Below are 11,807 nucleotides of genomic sequence, written 5' to 3'. Positions count from 1 at the left end.
GTCGTGGACTTTTCTTCCGGTATTGTTGCAACAAGACGCGCGACGATCTCGTCGCTTCTTCAGGCACAATGAGCTTTCGTTTTCGGGAATTCGTCTCGGCCTCCATGGTGCCGCGCAATGGTACAATGTGTTGAATGACCGACCCGGAGAAACAGCGTTTTGTCACGTGTATACCTCGTTATCCAAGCGAAAAGGGACCGTCAGGGTTTTGGTGGAACGATGGACCTTGGTCGGTTGCCGGAAAATTTCGAAAGTCAAGTGGTAGGCGAAGTTTTAGGGGTTGAGAAAATGGGAGAAAGTTGTAAGAAAGACGGGTGTATGGCCGTTAGAATGATTTGGAAACCGGATTTGGAAGAGAATACTGTTATTTACGATACTGCTGTTGAGCAAAGGACGTTTTTAAATAATTGTAGAATTTTGTCCGTGAAGTATAAACGATAATTGCAGGGTTGATATCTATTCAGATATTTCATTCTCGAATTTTATCTCATATATAACGTTAATATCGTCTCAACTGAAGACTTCTAGCCGTTTCTTCTTACTATATAATAAGTTTCCAATCACCGTAGGGCTCTAGTCTCATCTCAACCGATTCAAATTAAATTTTATTCCCTCTTAATCTAACCGTTCAAGGAAAGGAGAAAAGGAAAACGATCGTCTGTATAACGCATTCGCCTCTCTACCCAAAGTCCCAAACATCAAACTATATCACATTTTACCATTCTCTAACGCCATTCGTACAACGATACGAATTTTGCGTCACATTGCTCTTCTAACGTTACAAAGGCCAATTCACAACTGCGAAGATAACCGTTCGTTCGTAAGGAAAATTGCTTTCTATTGAGATTCAAAATTCGTTCGCCGTTTGCGCGACTTATTATTGGTGACGAGGCTCGCGCCGTTGGTAAAGGAGAAAGGAAAAAAAGAGGAATTACCATCCGAATTCAGTGGGGCAACGGTAGTAGCTTAGCTCGATGGGCGGCGATCCGACCAAGCGATTTATTAACCGGCGAACGAATGCGAAATCAATCCCCGGCGTCTCGTCGCATCGCGTGTACCACCGATATGTCGGGTTTTTGTGCTGCTTCGCGATCGAGGCGTGGCCCGTAAAACCCGCCTGAGAAACGACCGATCTCTCGAGTCGCCGACGAGGTAATAAACGATTATTTATCGGTAGGCGTGTTTCGCGGCTCGACCGAGGGAGATCGATTGAGTCGTTGCCTTTCGTATCGTTTAACGAACCCTATCCGCGCCTCGACATTCCCCGCGAACCAGATCCCGAGGTTATGAATTTTATATCGCGCTGCTTTATACCCGCGTACGCATCGTCGATCGAGAGAACAGATGTCGCCGGGACTTCTTTTTCACTGTGCGAAAGATATTACGATCGTTCGATTTATCGAGGGGTTGATTCGTTATTATATTTCGTTTGGATGGAATTAATTCATGGGGTGCGATTGGATTTGATAGGAGTGTGATGATTTGGCTGGCAGGTTTTCGTTAATTGTAAGCATCTAGTAATTTCGTTTCGTTCGATATATATGTAGATGTTCGAGGAAGGATTTTTATAAATTTTAACGTAGAAGAAATATTAATCTTCAAGTTGACAGTTTTATGTATTTCAGAACGTAAAGAAGAAACATGGGTATGTTGAGTAAAAGTTATGTTTGATAATAGAGTGCCGATCGAGTCTTTCCTAAGTCAGAAATTCTTTTGTTTCTCGATGTAAAAGTCCAGAGAGACGAATTTAAACGACGCACAATTTCAATAGTGAATATAGAAACAAAATACAGGAGTAAATATGTATGTAATTATGCCATGGAATGAAATATTATGAAATGATCTCAGTCAAATAGACAGAAATTCTTTCATCTATTTATATTTCCATCGTTATATCAATTCGAATACCAAACTTCTTAACAAGCTAACAAATGTCCAGAGATAAATACAATTTAAATTTAAATTTCAATCAAGACAATAAAATAATCGTATCATACAGTGACGCTACACGGTATGTAACGTAGTCGAACAGATCTTCAAATGCATCTTTCACAACGATTAACCATATGTCCATAACCAGAGGCGGCTAATCGCTAATCCGGGCAGGCGAAAACCAGCAAAGCTCCGCGGCGGCGAACAGTGGCGAACAATGATCCCTGGCCGGGAGTGTAAAATCAGCGCGAAATTGGCGCGGTTCGAGCGATTTGACATCGTCTATTCTAACGATTGGCGCAGCGTGTGCCATTTCGATGTGGCTTACACGGGGCCTGGTCCACTGTCATGCAAAACCGCGACACAAATCTCGAATCCCCGATTCGATTGCCATTCATCGAGAAATGGGGATGGTGACTGTGGCCTGGCGGGACGCGAAATCGAATCGAGTCGAATCGATGTTTCCAGCCGCACTCCTCCGATGCAAATGCATCGATCCAGCCTTTTCTTTCTCTTTTCTTCCTTCCCTTTTCTATTCTCCATGCCTTCTCACTCGCGCTTTACCTCTTTCTCTGTCGATCATTCGGTTTTTTCTTTTCTAACTACCTTCTCTGTCGGTGAATCCTATCCGTGTCTGTCTACCCATACGCCACTTAGCCTATCCACGGCACAGAAGGTCGTGAAAAGGAAAAAAAAAGGGAGGTCGATGTTCGAGCAGGTAACGCGCACGCTTACGACCGATGCCGTACGAGGATCCTGCTGACGGTATGAATAATTTCTAATCGGCCGTTAACGTTCTCCCCCGACGGTAATTCGACACGTATTTTCTGCGTACCGGGGCTGGATCGAACGGTTGTTCGATTCCATTCGGTGACATTTTACCTTTCTACACCACCGTTGCTCTTTTGTGGATCGACTGGTGAATTTTGATTATTCGTCGAGTTATCGAGTCTAGACGAAGTTGGAACTATGTTCGGTCGAGGTTGGAAGAGCGACGTGTTGCGGAAATAAAATCTACTGGTAGCGTTTGACATTTTATGGATGTTGTTCGATAAAATAGTTGTTACGTGTTGCGAATAATTCTATGGACCCGATAGATGTAGAATTATAAATATAGTTGATAGACAATGTAGGAGACGAAATTAAAAACGTTATTAATACAAGCATATTATATTCTTTTCTGATTTGAGAAAAGTATGTACGTGAACGTGAAATTATAGAACACAAATTAAGATTACGCGTGTAGAATTTTACTAGCAGATTTACGTATAGATTCGTTAGGCGTACGATATTATGCTTGTACTTATGTATCGTAACATGTTTATGTATTTTTTAATAATTGAATATCTTTACTAGGAATACTAGACGTTTTTACGGTTAATCGATACTCGCTAAAGTCTTTCTATTCTATTCTATTAGAAGAAATATCCCAATATTTCGCTTAGTTTCATTAAGATTGATGGTAATACTTTTATTACTTATAACTAATACTTATATAGATAATAGCCTTTTAAAATTATTACAATTACTTACAGTAGCAAAAATATAAATAGGAAACGTTCGTGTACTAAATTCAATTAAATTAATCAATTTCGGTAAAAGTACACAGAATGCATATAATATAAAAAATATGAAAAGTAAAATACCTGTCATCGAAAGGATAAAACAAATCTCTATCTAGATATTTTCGTAATTCTATTCACGAAAACTCATACACATATCCTGTAAGTATAAAGAAACTCCAACTTCTCTTTCAACAACCCCTATCCATAGACCAATGCTCGATATACGTTATGTACAATGTACGTTACACCTGCTCTACATTTATCCACAAACAGATCGAGTCCACGTTCACGCAATTAAAATCCGGTTTACCGGACAAAGAGGGTGACGAAAGGAGGAAGGTGTTCCCCATTCGGTTAACAACGAGGCAACGGGGGCGATAAAAACGGGGAACGAAGAAGGAGGACGAAGCTCCGGCAATCGCCTTGGCCGCGCACGAATGGGGCAAGGACGGAGATTTAGTTTCGTCTAACAGGGCAACAATAAATTCGTCGTGCTGTTAATAAATCCCATTGCCGGTGAGACGAGAGATCCCGAAGCCGGTGTACAAAAGCGCGGATGAACGAGAGGATACAGAGGGCGGCCCCTTTGCAGCATTTATTGTAGGAAGCCAGCTTAAGCATTGTTACCTGCTGCTACTGGCATTGTCACTCCCTCTACTGTTCCACGCTTTCCTCCTCTAGCGTCTGCACCCTCTGTGTCTCTTTCCTCTTCCTTCACCATTTTTTCGATTTCGAAAAAGTCTGCTCCATTGTCGACGAACCATGTCGAGAAATTTGCTAGGAATAAAGTCACAGGCCGGTTTCGATGGATGCGAGTGCTTGATGTCGCGTGAGAATGTTTAAGATGTTGACTGAGTCGATGTATATCGAAGGGTGCTGTCGAACGAAAAGCAGTATGGATGATTCTTTGACTTTTCAAGCGTCAGTCATTGATCGTGATTGATTGAAAGTTTTTAGGATTCTTGCAGGAGATTCTTATTTAGGAGTTTCAAGATGTTTGATGGTTTCGGTGGAAATTAATTAACCGTGAAAGATTTGATTTCTATTTCATATGATGATAATTTCAGCGAGAAATCACGATTTATGTATTCTGTTTCTATAAAGTTTTTTTTTTATTTGGAAGAATTTTACAATCAATTCTCATTGAGAATTATAAGTAAATTATTCTGTCGTGGTACTATATCGTGTATAATAGGTGATCATCGTATGCTTGATTTTAGCTGAATCTAATGTGTTTCTATAAAGTAGCATTTAAAAACACGTTTGGTACATTTCAAGCCATTATAAATATAGAAATTATGCAGAATATTTCAACGTTTGAATTTGAGTATGGAGATTGGAAATATAAAACAAAAAGAATTATACAAAAATTTACAGTTAAAACATTCGCAGCTAAGAAGTCTACCATAATTATATAAACTATTTATCCCTCGATGCGTTCAAATATACCAAGTTCTTTCGTACTAGAAGGTTCCAACGAAACCTATGACGGTGTCTAAGAATTCCATATCGAGCAAATTTTTTTTCAAAATCGAACCAGAAACACCAAGAATTAATCGTTGGAACGCGTTCGGGCGTGGTTTCCATGCGAGGGCGCCGTTTCATGGACTGACACCTGCCCTCTCGACGTGACACGAATCGCCTTTTCACTCTGTTCAATTTCTCTGAACTACCTGCGTGCGTAGTCTCACCTTCTTCTCGTCCTTTCTTTCTCGAACATCCCCGAGCCACATGTTTTCCACGCGTTTTCATTCGAGCAACAAAGAGAGCATAGAAGGCGTCAGGTTTCATTGAGAGTTGTTGGTCGAACGAAACGAGTCTACGGGTAGAAACAGCCTAATGGCCTGAAAATCCAGGTCCACGTGCATTCCGGATGCCATCGGTCAGACCGCTGGGCGCCTTTAAGCTTCCCTTACGTTTTTGGCGGGAACCAACGCCATTCAGTCGACCGAGTCGATTATTAACCTCTCGATGGAGCAGAGGTATTTCTATACTCCATAGAAACGTTAAAAGATTGTAGAAACGAGAATATTTTTCAGTTCTCTCAGGCATTGATATTTATATTAGTTACATAAAATTATATAAATTAGTTATGTATTATATTGTCCGAAAAGTGTCTTTCTTTTACAACGACGCATCTTTATACAAACATGAAACCTAATCTGTCGAACGTTGTGATTTTTATCTTGATAAAACAAAATGGATCATACGTAATTCGATGAAATAATGTAAAACGGAAAATATTGTGCATCCATTATTTCCTTGTAAAGCGAAAGAAACTTTTCGGACGACCTAATATTATATTTGTCGGGTTAGCATTAGAATTTTGGACGTTTGACGAATCTTCACTCGGATTGGCCATCGTGGATATGTATTCTAGCTCATCTTTATTGGTACAGATGTGATTATTACAAGAGTTAACAAGTAATAGCGGCGATCGGACAGACGAGATGTCAATAAATGAATTTAGGTTCGATAACAAATCTACGGCCAACGGGATGACGAATGCGATATGATACACGATCCTGGTGTGACTCAACGTACAAGTAAAACTTATCTGAATGAATTGAATCGGAGTCCAAGTGGAACTGCCCTTATATACTCCTCTCCGTACCTCTCAGGTCAATCTTTGTTTTCAAGGAGAGTTACATAATTATTCCATACCTCTGTTAGGTACACGTCCTTCCCGTGACCGTGGCTACGTTCAGTGACTCATTATGTCACTTCGAGTCCAAGCTTACTGTCATAAACCTCGAGCACCCGTACTCGGATTAGAACAATACAACTATTTCTCAGTTTTATTATTTAATTGTTGCTATAATAAAAGTCTAGACTAAACTATTGGGGACGTTGCCAAACATTCCAAAAGGGAGCCCCCGATGTCCTTTCATCTCTGACATATTTATATAAAGTTACAACAGACTGAAAAAAATTACTAAATCGTTGAATTGAATTTTCGATATTTATCGATCGAACATAATTTATATTGAAAATAATTCACCTGATATATAACGAAAGTTAGAGATACACGAAAAAAGTATGAGTCTCTGATTATTACGATAGTAGAGATAGTCAAAGTTTACAGAACTTTTTAAAATATCGAAAGAACGAAATACCGACAATCTTTTCTATATTTACCCTATCACAAGAAGAAAGGAAACTTAGATGTCTGTAACGTTAATTTACAATATCTCTATATCAATCTCGTAAAGTACACGCAACTTCAAATCGACCCATGTGACGAGTAAAATTAGCAATCCCACGAGCGAACGAGTCGACCGATCCTCCCAGCAAATAAGATTAGAAAAGCGAAAAAATAGGAGGAAGAGAAAAAAAGATCGACGCAGGGGTCGAGGCGGGGAGCCACAAAGAGCCGCTGCAAAAGAGAAGACTTTACCGGGTCGTTGCACGCTTTTCCGCAAGGATCGAAGCAGATAAGAGATCTACGAGAATATAACCTACCCTTTGTGGCGAGTCGAGCGACCGTGCTCCTGCTTATGCTCCCGTCCCACGATTTAAAGTTACACGTACGCGCGAAACGTATGTACGCGCCGGATAATCCGATCGCGAGCCCATTGTTGCGGATCGGCTCGACGCCCACCGTTCTCCGCGCAAAACTTTACCGAGCACGTCTCGCTTTCTCTCTGTCCCAACCTTCTTTTTTCTCTTCTCTTCCTCGCGGTTTAATCGGTAGCCATCCGCTCCCGGGGTTAACATTCAAAGTTTTTCGATCGTAATCCCGTTATTTCCGCGGATGTGAGCTCGGTCGATTCGCGATACGTCGTTTCGAACGTTATTCTCGAGGGTAAATTAAGCGTGAATGGTATTTCTCTGCGATGGAATCGACCGGCGAAGATTCTGTCCTTTCTTAAAGTTAAAATATCCTATCTATCATTGTAGCTATCATTGAAACTGAAGAAACTGAAATGTTACTTTATTTATGCCATCTTTGCTTTCCCTCGTTTACAATTTTACGTAAAAGATAGAAGAGTACGAGGAAGTTTAGATATTTTAACATATCTTAAAACATATGAAAAAGTACTAGACATTTTAATGCGGGCAGAGTTTATGATATAAATATAAAAAATATAGAATATAGTATAAAGTATAACTGGATAGAAAGATATAGCAATTATTACGCGATACAATAACCACCCTCTTTTACCAAGCTACTCACGTTCAAACCGAAATAGCTCTCAAAAACCAATCTCCATTTCATCCCAACTACCACAAGAACCTCTCTCAATCTACCCTCTCTTCGGAACACTTCACGAAAAACTTCTTACCAGGACTCTCCTTCAACCAGCCTCCCCATAGCTTCGAATTACTAGAAGAACCAATACATATCCCTATTCCGAAAGAATAATGGATCAGAGTATACTATGCCCGTATAGAACGTTCCTTCTCCTAAGCGATCTTCCTAATCTGGAAGATGGGCTGATAACGTCAGTCAATTGGCGATCGACTGACTCGGTTTGACTCTCACCCCGCCCTTCTTTCTCGCTCGTGCACAACCCTCCCCGCTTCCTCTTTTGTGGGAAAAAATGTAGCCAAACAATCGGATAGCAGACGGCCTGTTCATTGTGCCGGGACTAAATGACAGTAGAGAAGATCCTTCAGAGCGTAGAGCGCCGCGATGCGGATCTCTCGGTGGCTTCGACTTCCTTTCTTCGGGCGTAATGAGATGTCCCGAGATGCGTCGTGCAACACACACGTATACGTGGTGCAGTATATACGTAAATGCGTTGTACTGCACACACGTCCAAACACACGCATACAACGCACCACATATATATAGTATGGTGTATATGTAAATGCGTGTTGCACTCACGTTCAAACACACACGCGTACGACGCACCACGTATACGTAGCTGTATTTATGTGCGTGTCTACGTGTGTATAGGCGCGTACGCGCGTATAGAATACAGAGAAACGTTACATAGGTGGGATAGAAATACAGAAGCACCCTCTGAATCGGATTTTCCTCCGATGCAGGGGAAAAAATAGGAGATGTACGTGGACGGTAAACGCGGTGAAAGCGCCGCCGGGACGTTTTGTTGTCGTGCACCGGTTCGCGTTCTACGGTTTTCCGCGTTCGGCGTCGCATCGACTAGGATAGGCCGGGGAAAGCGCGGAGAAGCAGCCTTGGTCCGAAACACCATTTGCTGCCTGCCATTTGCATTTTCGTTCGCTTCGCCGTACAGGCGAAATAAGAGGAAGGGAGGGAGAGATATAGTGTACTGGGCTTGGATATTTTCGGAATCGGCATTGTGCGTGGAAAAAAAATTGGCATTTTCAATTCGGAGCGCAGCCACTCTTGTTGTATTTATTTTTAGCGTTTCCCGCTGAAACGCAACTGATTCGTTGCAGCAGATTTTCAGAGCATGTTTTAGGAAGATCGTCCTGTTCCGCCGATCGTTCAGAAATCTCGTGGGATCTGCTTGATTGCTGGAATTTTTACGAATTCGGATAGATTAATGAGAACGTGGAAGATTGGCTGGTTAAAGTATTTAGAACGTTATTTGTGCAAAGAAAACGAAGTTTTTATTTATCGAAAGTAAGAAGAGGGTAGAAAATGGTAATTTCTAATGTTTAATGGCTCGAAGTTATTATTATTTATTCCTACGAACATATATATAAATATAAATCACACAATGAAGATACAATACTTTGTCAATCTATGATCGATCGAGTGGAACAGGAAGATGCGAAATATAATTACGATATAATAAAAGACAATCATAAATGGTTATAATATAATGGACTATAATTACAATTACATTGCTGTACGTCTGTTGGATCATTTCTTAAGCAAATTATAATTTCATCCGTTTAAATCTCTACGAGATCAGCATCGCTTAAATTTACACTGATAAAACACCATCGCCGTACTGTATCTAATTTTTCTATAAAACTTACAATCTCTCAAACAAATTTCTTAAATCGTTTTAAGGAATATCGGTCGCTACATTCGAATACAAAAGAAATTCGCGCTTGAATTTTTCTGTCATTTTCATCTTGTCGCAAAATGAGCATTATCACGATTCTCGAGAGATATCCTCTTCGACTGTAGCAGCTGGACAAAGAATACGCGAACAGGAGCAAGGAGCCGCGAGAAACCAGAACGAAAAGGTGGCTAGAAATAGCCGCGACGATTCGATAATATCGTAAGCGGATCTTGTCGGATACGAGCTTAATTTCGCTCGAGAATCCGGATCGTCGAAAGTCTGTAGCCGCACAAAAAGGACGGACACACCACGACCGACGTTTTACGTATTACGTAGCCGAGTGACCGACGAAGAGAAGCCATCCCACGAGTCCCGAATTCGGCTTATCCGGGATTTCTTTCTTGGTTCGCGCGTGTTCGCCTTTCGACGATAATCTGCACACGAACAGATGTGAATTTCCCTATCTTCCAGAGCTAACGACGCATAGAGTGCTATTATTTGAGAAAGTTATATCTTTTCTCCTCGGTTGTTTGACAATCAGTTCGAAAACATGGAGAGCAACCGCAAAAAAGTATTTGCACATGCAGTGATAAGGGAAAGTTACAAATTGACACACTATGGATTTTACGAATTTTGTACTAAAAATTGTTTACTATACCTTTATTTATTTATTCTATGGTATATACGTATTATATTTGTCGGAGATGAAAGGACATCGGGGGCTGCCTTTTGGAATGTTTGGCAACGTCCCCAATACTTTAGTCTAGACTTTTATTATAGCAACAATTAAATAATAAAACTGAGAAATAGTTGTATTGTTCTAATCCGAGTACGGGTGCTCGAGGTTTATGACAGTAAGCTTGGGCTCGAAGTGACATAATGAGTCACTGAACGTAGCCACGGTCACGGGAGGGACGTGTACCTAACAGAAGTATGGAATAATTATGTAACTCTCCTTGAAAACGAAGATTGACCTGAGAGGTACGGAGAGGAGTATATAAGGGCAGTTCCACTTGGACTCCGATTCAATTCATTCAGATAAGTTTTACTTGTACGTTGAGTCACACCAGGATCGTGTATCATATCGCATTCGTCATTTCGTTGACCGTGGATTCGTTATCGAACCTAAATTCATTGTCATCGACATCTCGACTATCCGATCGCCGTTGTTACTTGACACACTCTGTAATAATTACATTTGTATCAGTAACTATCATCTCTAGTACATCACCACGATGGCCAATTCACGTGAGGATTCATTATATGCCCCCAACTCTAATGATAACTCGACATATTTATTCATTGATTTTATTAAAATAATCATCTGCTTCGTAAAACGAAGACGTCCTCTTATATTTCTTATTTTATAATCTTCCTTTCGGCCGCCGCTATATCCTTATTTTCCGGTGAAGCATTTCTTTTGTCGGATTTTACATTTCGACCTGCTCCAACTAACCATTCGATACAACGGTACAAGTGTATTTCAGCGCACACAGTGAGATTTTTCGACCGAAAATTCGATGGACTGGGAACTGGATGGATGCCGTATAACGCGGCATACACAAATGTGGAATTCTTCTCGAGTAGGCAGCACACGTCAGCGCCGTAAGGTGTCACAACTCGTGGGGGTGGGCGCGAAGGGAGTCGAAAGAAAGGAAGCTCGACGACAACATGAAAAGAGAGAGCGAGAAAGGAGGTTATAAGGAAGGGATGGTGGAAGAATCGAAGAGAAGAGAGACGAGAATTTATCCACGAACGTCGTCTCCGTGCAACCCGCGATTTATTTGCCTGGGCTAAAAGCTTGAGAGCCGTCGTGTATTCCGCGCTGGGAATACCAACCGGCGGTGTATTCTGTATTCGTGTCGTCGTATTCTCATCCATCAATTCCACGTATCACGAAAGAGTGCGGCCGACGACGAGGAAGAAGAGAGGCTACGCTGGCTGGTGCGCGGCTCCAGGGGCGGGAGAGTCGAAGATTTTTTTCCTCATTGTTGGCGTGGTTGTCGTCGTCGTCGCCGCCATTCGTCTGGTTTATTCGCCGCTGCATTGTGTTTCTCGCGGATGCAAGCACGGCCCTTTTCTTCGCGCACCGTGCCGCGAAAATAGGTGAACTTGCCTCCCTCTCTCTCTCTTCTTTCTTCGTCTTCCCACCCCTCGGCAACCTCTTCCTCGACCGCCTCCTGCTTTCACCAAGCTCGTCGAAACGCGACATCGAGGAAAATGGAACCGATAAGGGGAAAGATCCTTGCTTAGACCCAAGCTGTGCTCGTTAACCCGTTGAAAATCAGATTTTTATTTGGCTCTCTGATAAATGGAAGTGGTAATGCGTTATTGGCTTGTTGGACTGAATTAAAAAAATGCG

The sequence above is a fragment of the Bombus pyrosoma genome, linkage group LG11 (assembly GCF_014825855.1).
Source record: "Bombus pyrosoma isolate SC7728 linkage group LG11, ASM1482585v1, whole genome shotgun sequence".
Taxonomy (NCBI): domain Eukaryota; kingdom Metazoa; phylum Arthropoda; class Insecta; order Hymenoptera; family Apidae; genus Bombus; species Bombus pyrosoma.
Note: the sequence above shows the minus strand (reverse complement) of the source record.